Source organism: Silene latifolia, chromosome 7 (assembly GCF_048544455.1).
Source record: "Silene latifolia isolate original U9 population chromosome 7, ASM4854445v1, whole genome shotgun sequence".
Classification (NCBI taxonomy): domain Eukaryota; kingdom Viridiplantae; phylum Streptophyta; class Magnoliopsida; order Caryophyllales; family Caryophyllaceae; genus Silene; species Silene latifolia.
Window position 1 is genome coordinate 31557613 of NC_133532.1, and position 10606 is coordinate 31568218.

A 10606-nucleotide genomic window follows, 5' to 3' on the forward strand; every position below is an offset into this window, starting at 1 on the left:
CCTCGTGCTCTTGATTGCCTAACCGCAAAGAGGCTGATCTATCTTTTGTTATTAATCTTATCGTTTTATATTCCGCTGCCTATCACGTGATAAATGGATTCCAAATATCTCAAGTGTCCCGTCATTGATGGGAAGAATTATGGATTATGGAAAAACATGATGACTTACTATGTGAAAGTCATGATTGGGAGTGCTGGAAGATTATCCAAAATGGACCAGTTAAAATCTTGGTTGCTTCCACTGAAGGCACTACTTATGAGAAGAAGGAAGAGGACTATATCGAGGTTGACTACAAGAAGGCAGAAAAGAATTCTAAAGCTATAAGTCTATTGTAGAATGGCATGACTACTAATGAATTCGATCGGTTCTCTTCGTGCTCAATGGCCAAGGAGATATAGGATGGATTGGAACTAGCTTATAAGGGTTTTCCATTGTTAGGAAGCACCGCATAGATCTGCTAATCCAGAAATATGAGCTATTGAGTATGGAGCCTAATGAGTCCTTGGATAGTATGTCCGCACATTAACAAGTCATTTAACAAGAAAGCAACAGAATCAAAATCATCATTTGCTAACAGAGGTTGCTTTAAGTATGGAGAATCTGATCACATGATTAAGGATTGTCCAACATGGGAGAACATTCAGGACAAGGCGGAACGCGGGAAGACAAAGAAAGAGTTCAAACAAGTAATGATGGCTTCGTGCTGAGGAGATCTTGACTCAGAAGATGACGAAGGATCCGAAGATGGCGAAGTAGCTAACCTTTGTCTCAGCAGCGTTGATGCGTGTCTTTTATATGATGTTTTACATCCCATTTTACACGCATTTCAGAGCTCATTCTTGTAGTTTATGCTGCATTTCTCCCTATTTCCGTCTACTTCCGTATTTTGTACATTAATGCAGAAATGTGAAGAATCCAGCGAAAATCGAGCTAAATCCGTCCCCAAGTATCCTACATTGCATTTGACATAAAGTATTCACCCGAGGAACGAGCTTGGCGCGCAATTCAAGGCCCAAAAGACAAGTCCACGAGTTTTAAGAAGTCATGTAGCAGCTCAAGTAGTCGATCGACCATCACCCTCAGTCGATCGACCAATGTTCGGGTTCCAGAAGCTACTGTTTGCTGAGGAACAGTCGATCGACCAGTCCTACCAGTCGATCGATCCAACTGCTAACTCAGACGAGAATTAGAAGACTGAGGAAGCATAAGCCCATGAAGTTTTAGGTTTTGATAATAATTGTTACACATAGTTGCTATATAACGTAACATAAACATTCAGTTGAGGGATCTCGATTTTTGGACTTAAGCTTTCATACAATAATATTTAATTTTAGCTATTCAAGAATTAGGGTTCGGATTATTGTTGAGCATCGGATTTTTAAGTTCTTATTCCTAATCTTCCCTTTTGCAATCTCGGTATTCCTCTGTCCTAATTTTTGTTCTTCTTTATTTTCATTAGTATAGAATTGTTAGTTAGTTCCCGCAGCCAATTTATTGTTTATGTTGATTGTTCTCTTTGTCGGTTCGAGCATGAATTCAGTAGTTAGTTTTATCATCGTTATTGTTGTTATCACCCTTAGTATGAGTAGCTAGATTATTTGTGCTAGGATGTAGGCGAGTTTTAGCGCAGGCGGCAAAGTATTGAACACGGCCTGAACCCGCGTGTTGGTCGATCGACCATCTTACCCGATCGATCGACTGACCTTGTGAGGTTACCCTTCGTTTTAATTGAATTTAATCTTGTTTTTAACGAATCGAATGCATGCGACCAGTTAAATGCTTATTTTATGACCGACCCATTAGATCGAAAGATAGGGAAAGTTATTTGACCACCAATTAAATCGACTAAACTGTGCTAAGATCGAAAGATAGGTATAGTTTAGACCATTAGTCACTTTTCAGAACGAAAGTTAGTATTAGTGATATTAGGGACCTATAGCGAGATCGAAAGATGCTATTTGTTAAGAGTGGACCGAGAGGACCTCTTGTTTCCCGCCTCACTTGTGTTCGATTTAGACTTGTTTAGTATTCTGCCGCCGAAGCTTTAATGGACCGATCATCCTAGTACCCCTTCTTTATCTGTTTAATCCATCCTTTTAGTTTATTATCTTTATTTGTTCTTCGCTATAAACCATCTCAACTCAACCCCCACAATTGTTACCTTAGACTGAATATAAATCAACTAGAATTTACATCTGCCTCCTTTTGGTTCGACCCTGTTACCACTAGCCTAGGTTAGTCTTAATAGGAATTATAAATTTTATCTTTGGTAATCACAACGACGGGTATCAAATTTTGGCGCCGTTGCCGGGGAGGCAATAGTCCTAATTTTAGTTGTTTTTATTTTTAGTCTTTCTTAGTTTAAGGGACTTCTGTTCCTTAAACTCTTCTTTTATTCTTTTTGTAGTTTCCTCTTATGCGCAGGTCACAGGGTGGTGAACTAGTGCCATTTGACCCTGAGATAGAGAAATCCTTGCGTGAGTTAAGACGAACACAAAGAGTACTACAGACAGAGGAAGAGCTGAGTACTCTGTCAAGCTATTACGAGAACAATCTGTTCAAGAAGACCCACGATCTTCACCGTTTCCACTTCTTCACCGAGACAGTTACTTCTCCGAAATTCCAGTCATGGCCGAGGAAGCGAGTATAGCTAGTCATTCGAGCCGACAAAGTGAAAACTTATATAAGGGGTTCGAACTACTAGGAGATGCCAGGAAGTTCGAACCAAAGCCTTCATACATTAGCATGGTTGAGAAGAACGATTCGGGGAGCCGCAAATGAAGATGCAGCTAAACATATGGAGACCTTTATTGACTCATCGCTATTCCATACCCCCCCACCGCCCGGCGTGACCCAAGACCAGATCAAGGAGACCATGTTCATCTTCTCTCTTCGTGATGCCGCAAGGGAGTGGTATAGAGATTTGGACCGAACTGTTCGGGGATCACCGATTGGAATTCATTGGCATTGGCATTCTACAAGAAGTACTTTTCTGCTTCAAGGACGATTGCTATTAGAGCTCAAATCACGGGCTTTAAACAAGGGCCGGATGAGAATTTCCACGAAGCATGGGTCCGATTTAAGAAGTTGGTGCGAACCATACCGCACCATGGGTTCGAAAAGTGGAGCTTGTGCAATCATTTCTACAATGGGTTGTACGACGATCAGAGGGCCATTTTGATGATCTTTGCGGCCAATGGACGATTTTTCGAGAATTTGGGAGCAACCAAGGGGTGGAAGATCATTGACGATCTAGCTACCCACAAGGCCGAGTATGGAAATTCTAGAGGGAACCGAGGAGAGAGTGCTGAATCTTCCCTCTGTCGGCACGCTTGAGGCCCTTACTTCGAGATTTGACAAGTATGAGCTAGGAGGAGCTTCTAAAGGTGGGATGTACCAAGTCAATCTTTGTGTCGACGGTCCTTTCGTCTCGTGAAAGGTGTGGAGGTGAGGGCCATGTCTCGAAGAACTGCCCTAGTCCCTTTGAGTCTTGTGCTGCCTTTCAACACTATAGGGGACCAACACCTACTATGAGCCGAATACCCATCCGAACTTGAGTTGGAGGAGCCAAAATGTCCTGAACCCAACTCAAGCTCCGCCGCAAGAAGAACCCTATGTGCCCCCTCATCAAAAGCAACAACAATATCGAAAACCTCCTTATGTGCCGCAAAGAAAGCAACAATCGTGGTCTGAATTTTCCGAGCTTAAGAACTCGTTGCTAAAGGAGTCCCAAGCAAGAGAAGCGGGATGAAGCTACTAGAGAGCCAAATAGCTCAATTGGCTAGCAAAAGCAACACTCGAGCTCCCGGACACTTGCCGACCCAAACCGACCAAAAGGAGACCTTAAATGCCATCACTTTGAGGAGCGGGTCCACCCTTGATGGTCCTGCCATGGTCGAGGACGCTTTTGAAAAAGATGAGCCGGAAACAAGTCAAAAGAAAGCTTCAACGAACAAATCACGTAAAAAAAGCCGTCTACCAGGTATATCGATCGATCGATCGATATACCTAGTCGATCGATCAAGCACGGTTCTGAGCTTGAATCGTACATCTCGTCGATCGACCGAGGACAAAGTGGTCGATCGACCGAGATCGCCGCCGATCTTGAGGAATTTCGTCCTTTAATGCCAAATAATATGCGAGACCACTTGTTTCGGGGTACCACGATCCGAAGACTTTAGGACAAGACCCGAGTCTTTGATGGGTCATCCCGGTCCCAAGTTCGACCCAATAACGGTTAATGGCTCACATTTGAGACGGTCTGAAGAGGGGTCTAGTTTCAACAAAGAGAAGGTGACGGACTTTCAGCCTAAGTCCAAGGATGCCGGCGCGCGTGAATTGGAGGAGAGGGCTAAGGTACTTCTTACAGCCCCTTACCCGGAGAGGCTAGTGCCGACCAAGGAACAGGTATCTTTCAGCAAATTTGAAAAAGTTATCCGTAGTCTGAATGTACAAGTCCCCTTCCTCGAGTTAGTTAACCAAGTACCCGCTTATACTAAATTTATGAAACAACTTTTGTCCAAAAAGCGGTCACTTGAAACAGTGCACACTATCGCACTTACTAAGGAGTCTTGCTCTTATCTGTCCCACACTGCGCCCCATAAGTTAGAGGATCCGGGTAGCTTTTCCGTCCCTTGCAAAATAGGTACCTTCTCTATTGAGAAGGCATTGTGTGATTTAGGGGCTAGTATAAGCGTCATGCCCTTGAGTTTAGCTAGGAAACTCAAGTTGACCCGGTTTGCTATCACAGACATGACATTCGGATGGTCGACCGATCCGCGGTCAAGCCTATAGGAGTCCTAGAGGACATATACCGTCCAAATAGGGAAGTTTTTCTTCCCTGTTGACTTTGTTGTCCTTGACATGCCCGAGGATGCCCATATACCGATCATCCTAGGTAGGCCGCCGCACACCGCCTTTGGTGCGATTATTGACGTAGGCTCTGGAACTTTGACCTTCAAAGTTGGGAAACATTCTATCATTTTTGCCCAACCTACTAAAAAGAAGGATCCCATGTGGCATGTTACTTGTAATACGGTTTCTGAAAAGAAATCGTACTTTGTGCTTCCTGAATTGCCTGTCTCTATTACTACTCCTGTGCTAACCCCTCCGCCCCAGATTGGTAGCAGAAAGGAGGAAGAATATGTTGTTTTAGACATTGCAGGAGCCGGTTTGGGGAAGGATGAGCTGCAGGTCACTCTAGCTACGACAAAGCCTATCATTCAAAGAGGAGGCCTTGGATTCCTAAGCTATGGGATTGATGAGGAAGTGGAAGATGAGCCAGCCAAGGTGAGATGGGCTGATTTGGATTCTGACGATTCCAAAGAAGTCCTTGATTGGGGAGATGACGAAGTTGATCCGTTGAGCTCTCCATTTCGTTGAAGCCGAGAAGGGTGCAACCGATAAGATGAGCGCCATTGAGGCTACCTCTAGTAGCCAGAAGCCGACGAAGTGGGCCATACCGTGGTCCTTCTTGATCAACTATTAGTTGATCGAGCTCGTTATAAACTTCATTTTATTTGCTTTTGTTAAAACAATTTTTATTGCTTTTTGTGTGCGCGAAAACTTCGCATTTTATTTCGCTTGTTTAGGATTCTTAAGTACTTTAGACTTTATTCTGGGTTTTGCGCAATTTTGGGCGCGTATTATTGTGTACTTGCAGGTATTTAGAGCTTGTTAGCTCAAATCATTGAGCAATTACGAAGAAATATGAGGTTGCAGCAGTGCTTCGATCGATCGATGGTTCCGATGAGTCGATCGATCGCTCTGCAGTTCCAGCGACATTGTTCATGTATATCCGGTCGATCGACCGGGTTAGTGGTCGATCGACCGACGATCTTCTTTGTACTTGTTCACGACCTCTCCCCTGCTGTGTTTGGTCGATATGCGGACTTAAGGGAGTTTTCTACTCCACTTTACTTTCCGTCTCTTTCCTTATTTCTTCTATTTTATCAATTATGCACAATTTTACCGCTTCAAAATTGTTTTCTCAGTCTTATGCGTGGTATTTTCTGTCTTTTCAGGCACTTATGGTAGCACTGCTAGCTACTGAAACCTCCTAGCTCACGCTGGTTTGGGGAGGTTTCCTTTGCGCTTAAAGTCTTGTGAGTTCCTGATTTCTTTACTTCATGTCATATTTATTTATTTCCCGCAAATTCCCATTTCTCTTTTCTTCATTATATGATTTTGCACAATGGGGACATTGTGCGATTTGGTTTGGGGAAGGGTTTTGCGTCGCATATCATTTGTTTGCATTCACGTTTAATTTTGTTTTGCATTGTTTTATTTCATTTCTCTTATATATACAAAATTCCAAAAAAAAAAAAAATTGAAAAAATTTCAAAAATTCCCATAAAATGCACGTCTATTCTAGCATATAGGTCGAGTCGGAACGGTAGTATTTCTATGATGATTTTGCATTTGCACCTATTTTGCCTGAGCCTTGCTAGATTAACATGTTATTAGTAGAATCGTATATGCATATCTACGAGTTTTCGTTGAATTACTTTTGGACTTGAGACCGACTTAAAAAATTGGCAAGCTACATCATATTTCTGAGATTTAGAGCCTATAACTGGTGACATTCATGACCAGTTCATCTAGGAATGTGAGTAGTTCTCCTTATGAGACATGTTTCCTTAATTTGCATAAATATGAATTTGATCTACTTAACACCTGTATGCATTCGGTTTGTGGTTTGTTGACACATGTGGTAGAGGTTTTCCTTTATTCATTTTTCCCATAAACTCCACACTACCAAAAATATCTCTTTTTGTCCCATTTACTACATCCTACATTTAGCCTGTCCTTTGTCAAGCTAGTAGTTTAGTTTTTGGGATTGTTACTCGTTTTTGGTGGCATATGCTCTATTGAGATGATGATTGGAAAATGAAAAAGGAAAGAAAGAAACAAAAGAAGAAAAAAACAAGAGAAAAATGATTCGAAAAAAGAAAAGAAAAAAGAATTTTGTACTGTTCAAGGCAGTCGATCGACTGCCCAATTGGGTCGATCGACTGGAGATCCGAGAAAGAAATCAATTCGCATAATTTAATCCTTATCTTTTGGCGATTTTTGCTCCCATGATCCATTTATATTTTATGGGGAGTTTATTGATTTAGTATTTTGGAGACTGTGAGTTTTGTGCTTGCTATAGCACCGTTTCGTTTGATTATGAGCAAGAAGTTGGATGTTGCCACTTGGTTCCGTTTTGGTACTAGCTTGATCACCTGTACCTCCACTTTACCATAAAATGTTTTGCCTCTTCTTACCCATTACCTCACATATCCCATATATACCTCGGCATGTGTCATTGGTCATCTGTTTGGTTGGAATGCATATGTACGGTCATAGAGATCATTTTCATATTTTATTGCTGGCACGTCTTCATAGGTCGTAGTTAGATGAGAGTCACTACAAAATTAATTCTTTCTATCTTACATATATTCACCCGTACTTATTGAGTGATCTGAGCGACCCGTGAGAGTCCAATTTGATAAGTCTATACAGTTGGCAGTTCAGCATAATTCTAACGGCTACATAACTCGTTTGCATGATTCACATTACTAATTGATTGTTGGTTGTGCATTAAATTGGTTTAGGCTTAACAGTTTGCAATTCGCTCTGAGATTGAACTCGTTCCATTAGGTAATTAGATCGAGTCTAGTTCTTGCTTGGGGACAAGCAAGGGTTCGGTTTGGGGAAGTTTGTTGCGTGTCTTTTATATGATGTTTTACATCCCATTTTACACGCATTTCAGAGCTCATTCTTGTAGTTTATGCTGCATTTCTCCCTATTTCCGTCTACTTCCGTATTTTGTACATTATTGCAGAAATATGAAGAATCCAGCGGAAATCGAGCTAAATCCGTCCCCAAGTATCCTACATTGCATTTGACATAAAGTATTCACCCGAGGAACGAGCTTGGCGCGCAATTCAAGGCCCAAAAGACAAGTCCACGAGTTTTAAGAAGTCAAGTAGCAGCTAAAGTAGTCGATCGACCATCACCCTCAGTCGATCGACCAATGTTCGGTTCCGAAGCTTTGTTTGTTGAGGACGATCGATCGACCAGATCCTACGGTCGATCGACCCAACTGCTAACTCAGACGAGAATTAGAAGACTGAGGAAGCATAAGCCCATGAAGTTTTAGGTTTTGATAATAATTGTTACGCATAGTTGCTATATAATGTAACATAAACATTCAGTTGAGGGATCTCGATTTTTGGACTTAAGCTTTCATACAATAATATTTAGTTTTAGCTATTCAAGAATTAGGGTTCGGATTATTGTTGAGCATCGGATTTTTCAGTTCTTATTCCTAATCTTCCCTTTTGCAATCTCGGTATTCCTCTGCCCTAATTTTTGTTCTTCTTTATTTTCATTAGTATAGAATTGTTAGTTAGTTCCCGCAGCCAATTTATTGTTTATGTTGATTGTTCTCTTTGTCGGTTCGAGCATGAATTCAGTAGTTAGTTTTATCATCGTTATTGTTGTTATCACCCTTAGTATGAGTAGCTAGATTATTTGTGCTAGGATGTAGGCGAGTTTTAGCGCAGGCGGCAAAGTATTGAACACGGCCTGAACCCGCGTGTTGGTCGATCGACCACCTTACCCGGTCGATCGACTGACCTTGTGAGGTTACCCTTCGTTTTAATTGAATTTAATCTTGTTTTTAACGAATCGAATGCATGCGACCAGTTAAATGCTTATTTTATGACCAACCCATTAGATCGAAAGATAGGGAAAGTTATTTGACCACCAATTAAATCGACTAAACTGTGCTAAGATCGAAAGATAGGTATAGTTTAGACCATTAGTCACTTTTCAGAACGAAAGTTAGTATTAGTGATATTAGGGACCTATAGCGAGATCGAAAGATGCTATTTGTTAAGAGTGGACCGAGAGGACCTCTTGTTTCCCGCCTCACTTGTGTTCGATTTAGACTTGTTTAGTATGCTGCCGCCGAAGCTTTAATGGACCGATCATCCTAGTACCCCTTCTTTATCTGTTTAATCCATCCTTTTAGTTTATTATCTTTATTTGTTCTTAGCTATAGACCATCTCAACTCAACCCCTACAATTGTTACCTTAGACTGAATATAAATCAACTAGAATTTACATCTGCCTCCTTGTGGTTCGACCCTGTTACCACTAGCCTAGGTTAGTCTTAATAGGAATTATAAATTTTATCTTTGGTACTCACAACGACGGGTATCAAGCGTCAGTCTTGACCTAATCTCCGATAGCGACGGTGATAGCACGAACCCTCAATCAAACTATTGCTTTCTAGGAGAATCAGATGAAGATGACGATAATGAGGTTAGTTATCTTGAACTAAAGAAGCGTGTTAAGAAATTGTCTAAAAGTGCCCTAATTAAATTCTTTGAGAAATCCCTCGATAAATGTCATGAACAGGATATGGAACTAAAGGATCTAAAAGAACAGATCCTTGATATTGCTGAGGAGAATCATACTCTAAAGGCTAAAGCCAAGAAGTTGAAATCTAAAGTTATAGCAGATAAAGCTACAACATTAGATACTGCTAATGCTGAAAAGAAGGCATTAGAATCTAAAGTTATAGCTAATGAAGCTATAACTTCAGATCTAAAGCTTAATATTAAGCACCTTCAAGCCAAAGTTATAGCTAATGAAACTATAACTTTAGAACTTAGAAAAGCCAAGGAACTTCTAGTGACTGATATTACATCTGATGAAGCAGTGATCTTAGACCAAAAGAAAGAAATTGATTCTCTCACAAAGCAATTAAAAGAATCTAAGGCTGAGTTGATCAGTGTTAAGAAACATCATTCAGATGTTGTACTTATTCTTAACAAAAGGTTCCAAGACTTTCGTGACAATTATAATAAGGATAATGACTTAGATCATACGAAATATCTCGAAGAAATTAAGAACATAAAGGACTTACTTCTACACGCAAGGAAAGTCCATGATAAGTGGGAAGGTAGCACAAAAGTCTTAAACTTCCTAACCGAACAATCTGATAATAATATGAAGATGGGGTTAGGATATGATTGCTACAGCCGTAGAGATCACTCTTAATGCAAGTCAACACCTTCTGATTATGATTTCAGAAAAAAGAAAATATGTTGATCTTCCCGAATATTTGATTTGCAATTACTGTGGTCATACGGGTCACATCTAAGATAATTATGTCAAAAGTGTACATGATATACGAAAAAATACTGAATTTGTTAAAATGGTTGACACAACAGTCGAGGACGAAAAATCCCCTACAAAAGAACCTAACGAAGAAAGGAACAATAACTTTCGTTGGTTCTATGACATGGCTTTTGACTACACCAAGAAACCTAGTACTTCACAAACTCCTTGTCGACCTAAACAAAGCAAGCCTAATCACAAGCAGAATAGTCATGTTAGACCTAGAGAAATTCCTAGACCTAGAGAAATTCCTAAACCTAGAACTCCTCCTAAGCAAAACTACCCAAGGTTTAGAAAAACGACCATTAGACAAGTTTGGGTACGAAAGGACTTAGTATATAGAGTAACTAACCGTAAGGGACCCAACCTAGCTTGGGTACCTAAAAACTGTATCTAATCCTTTTACAGGTATTAGTGAAAGAAAACAATC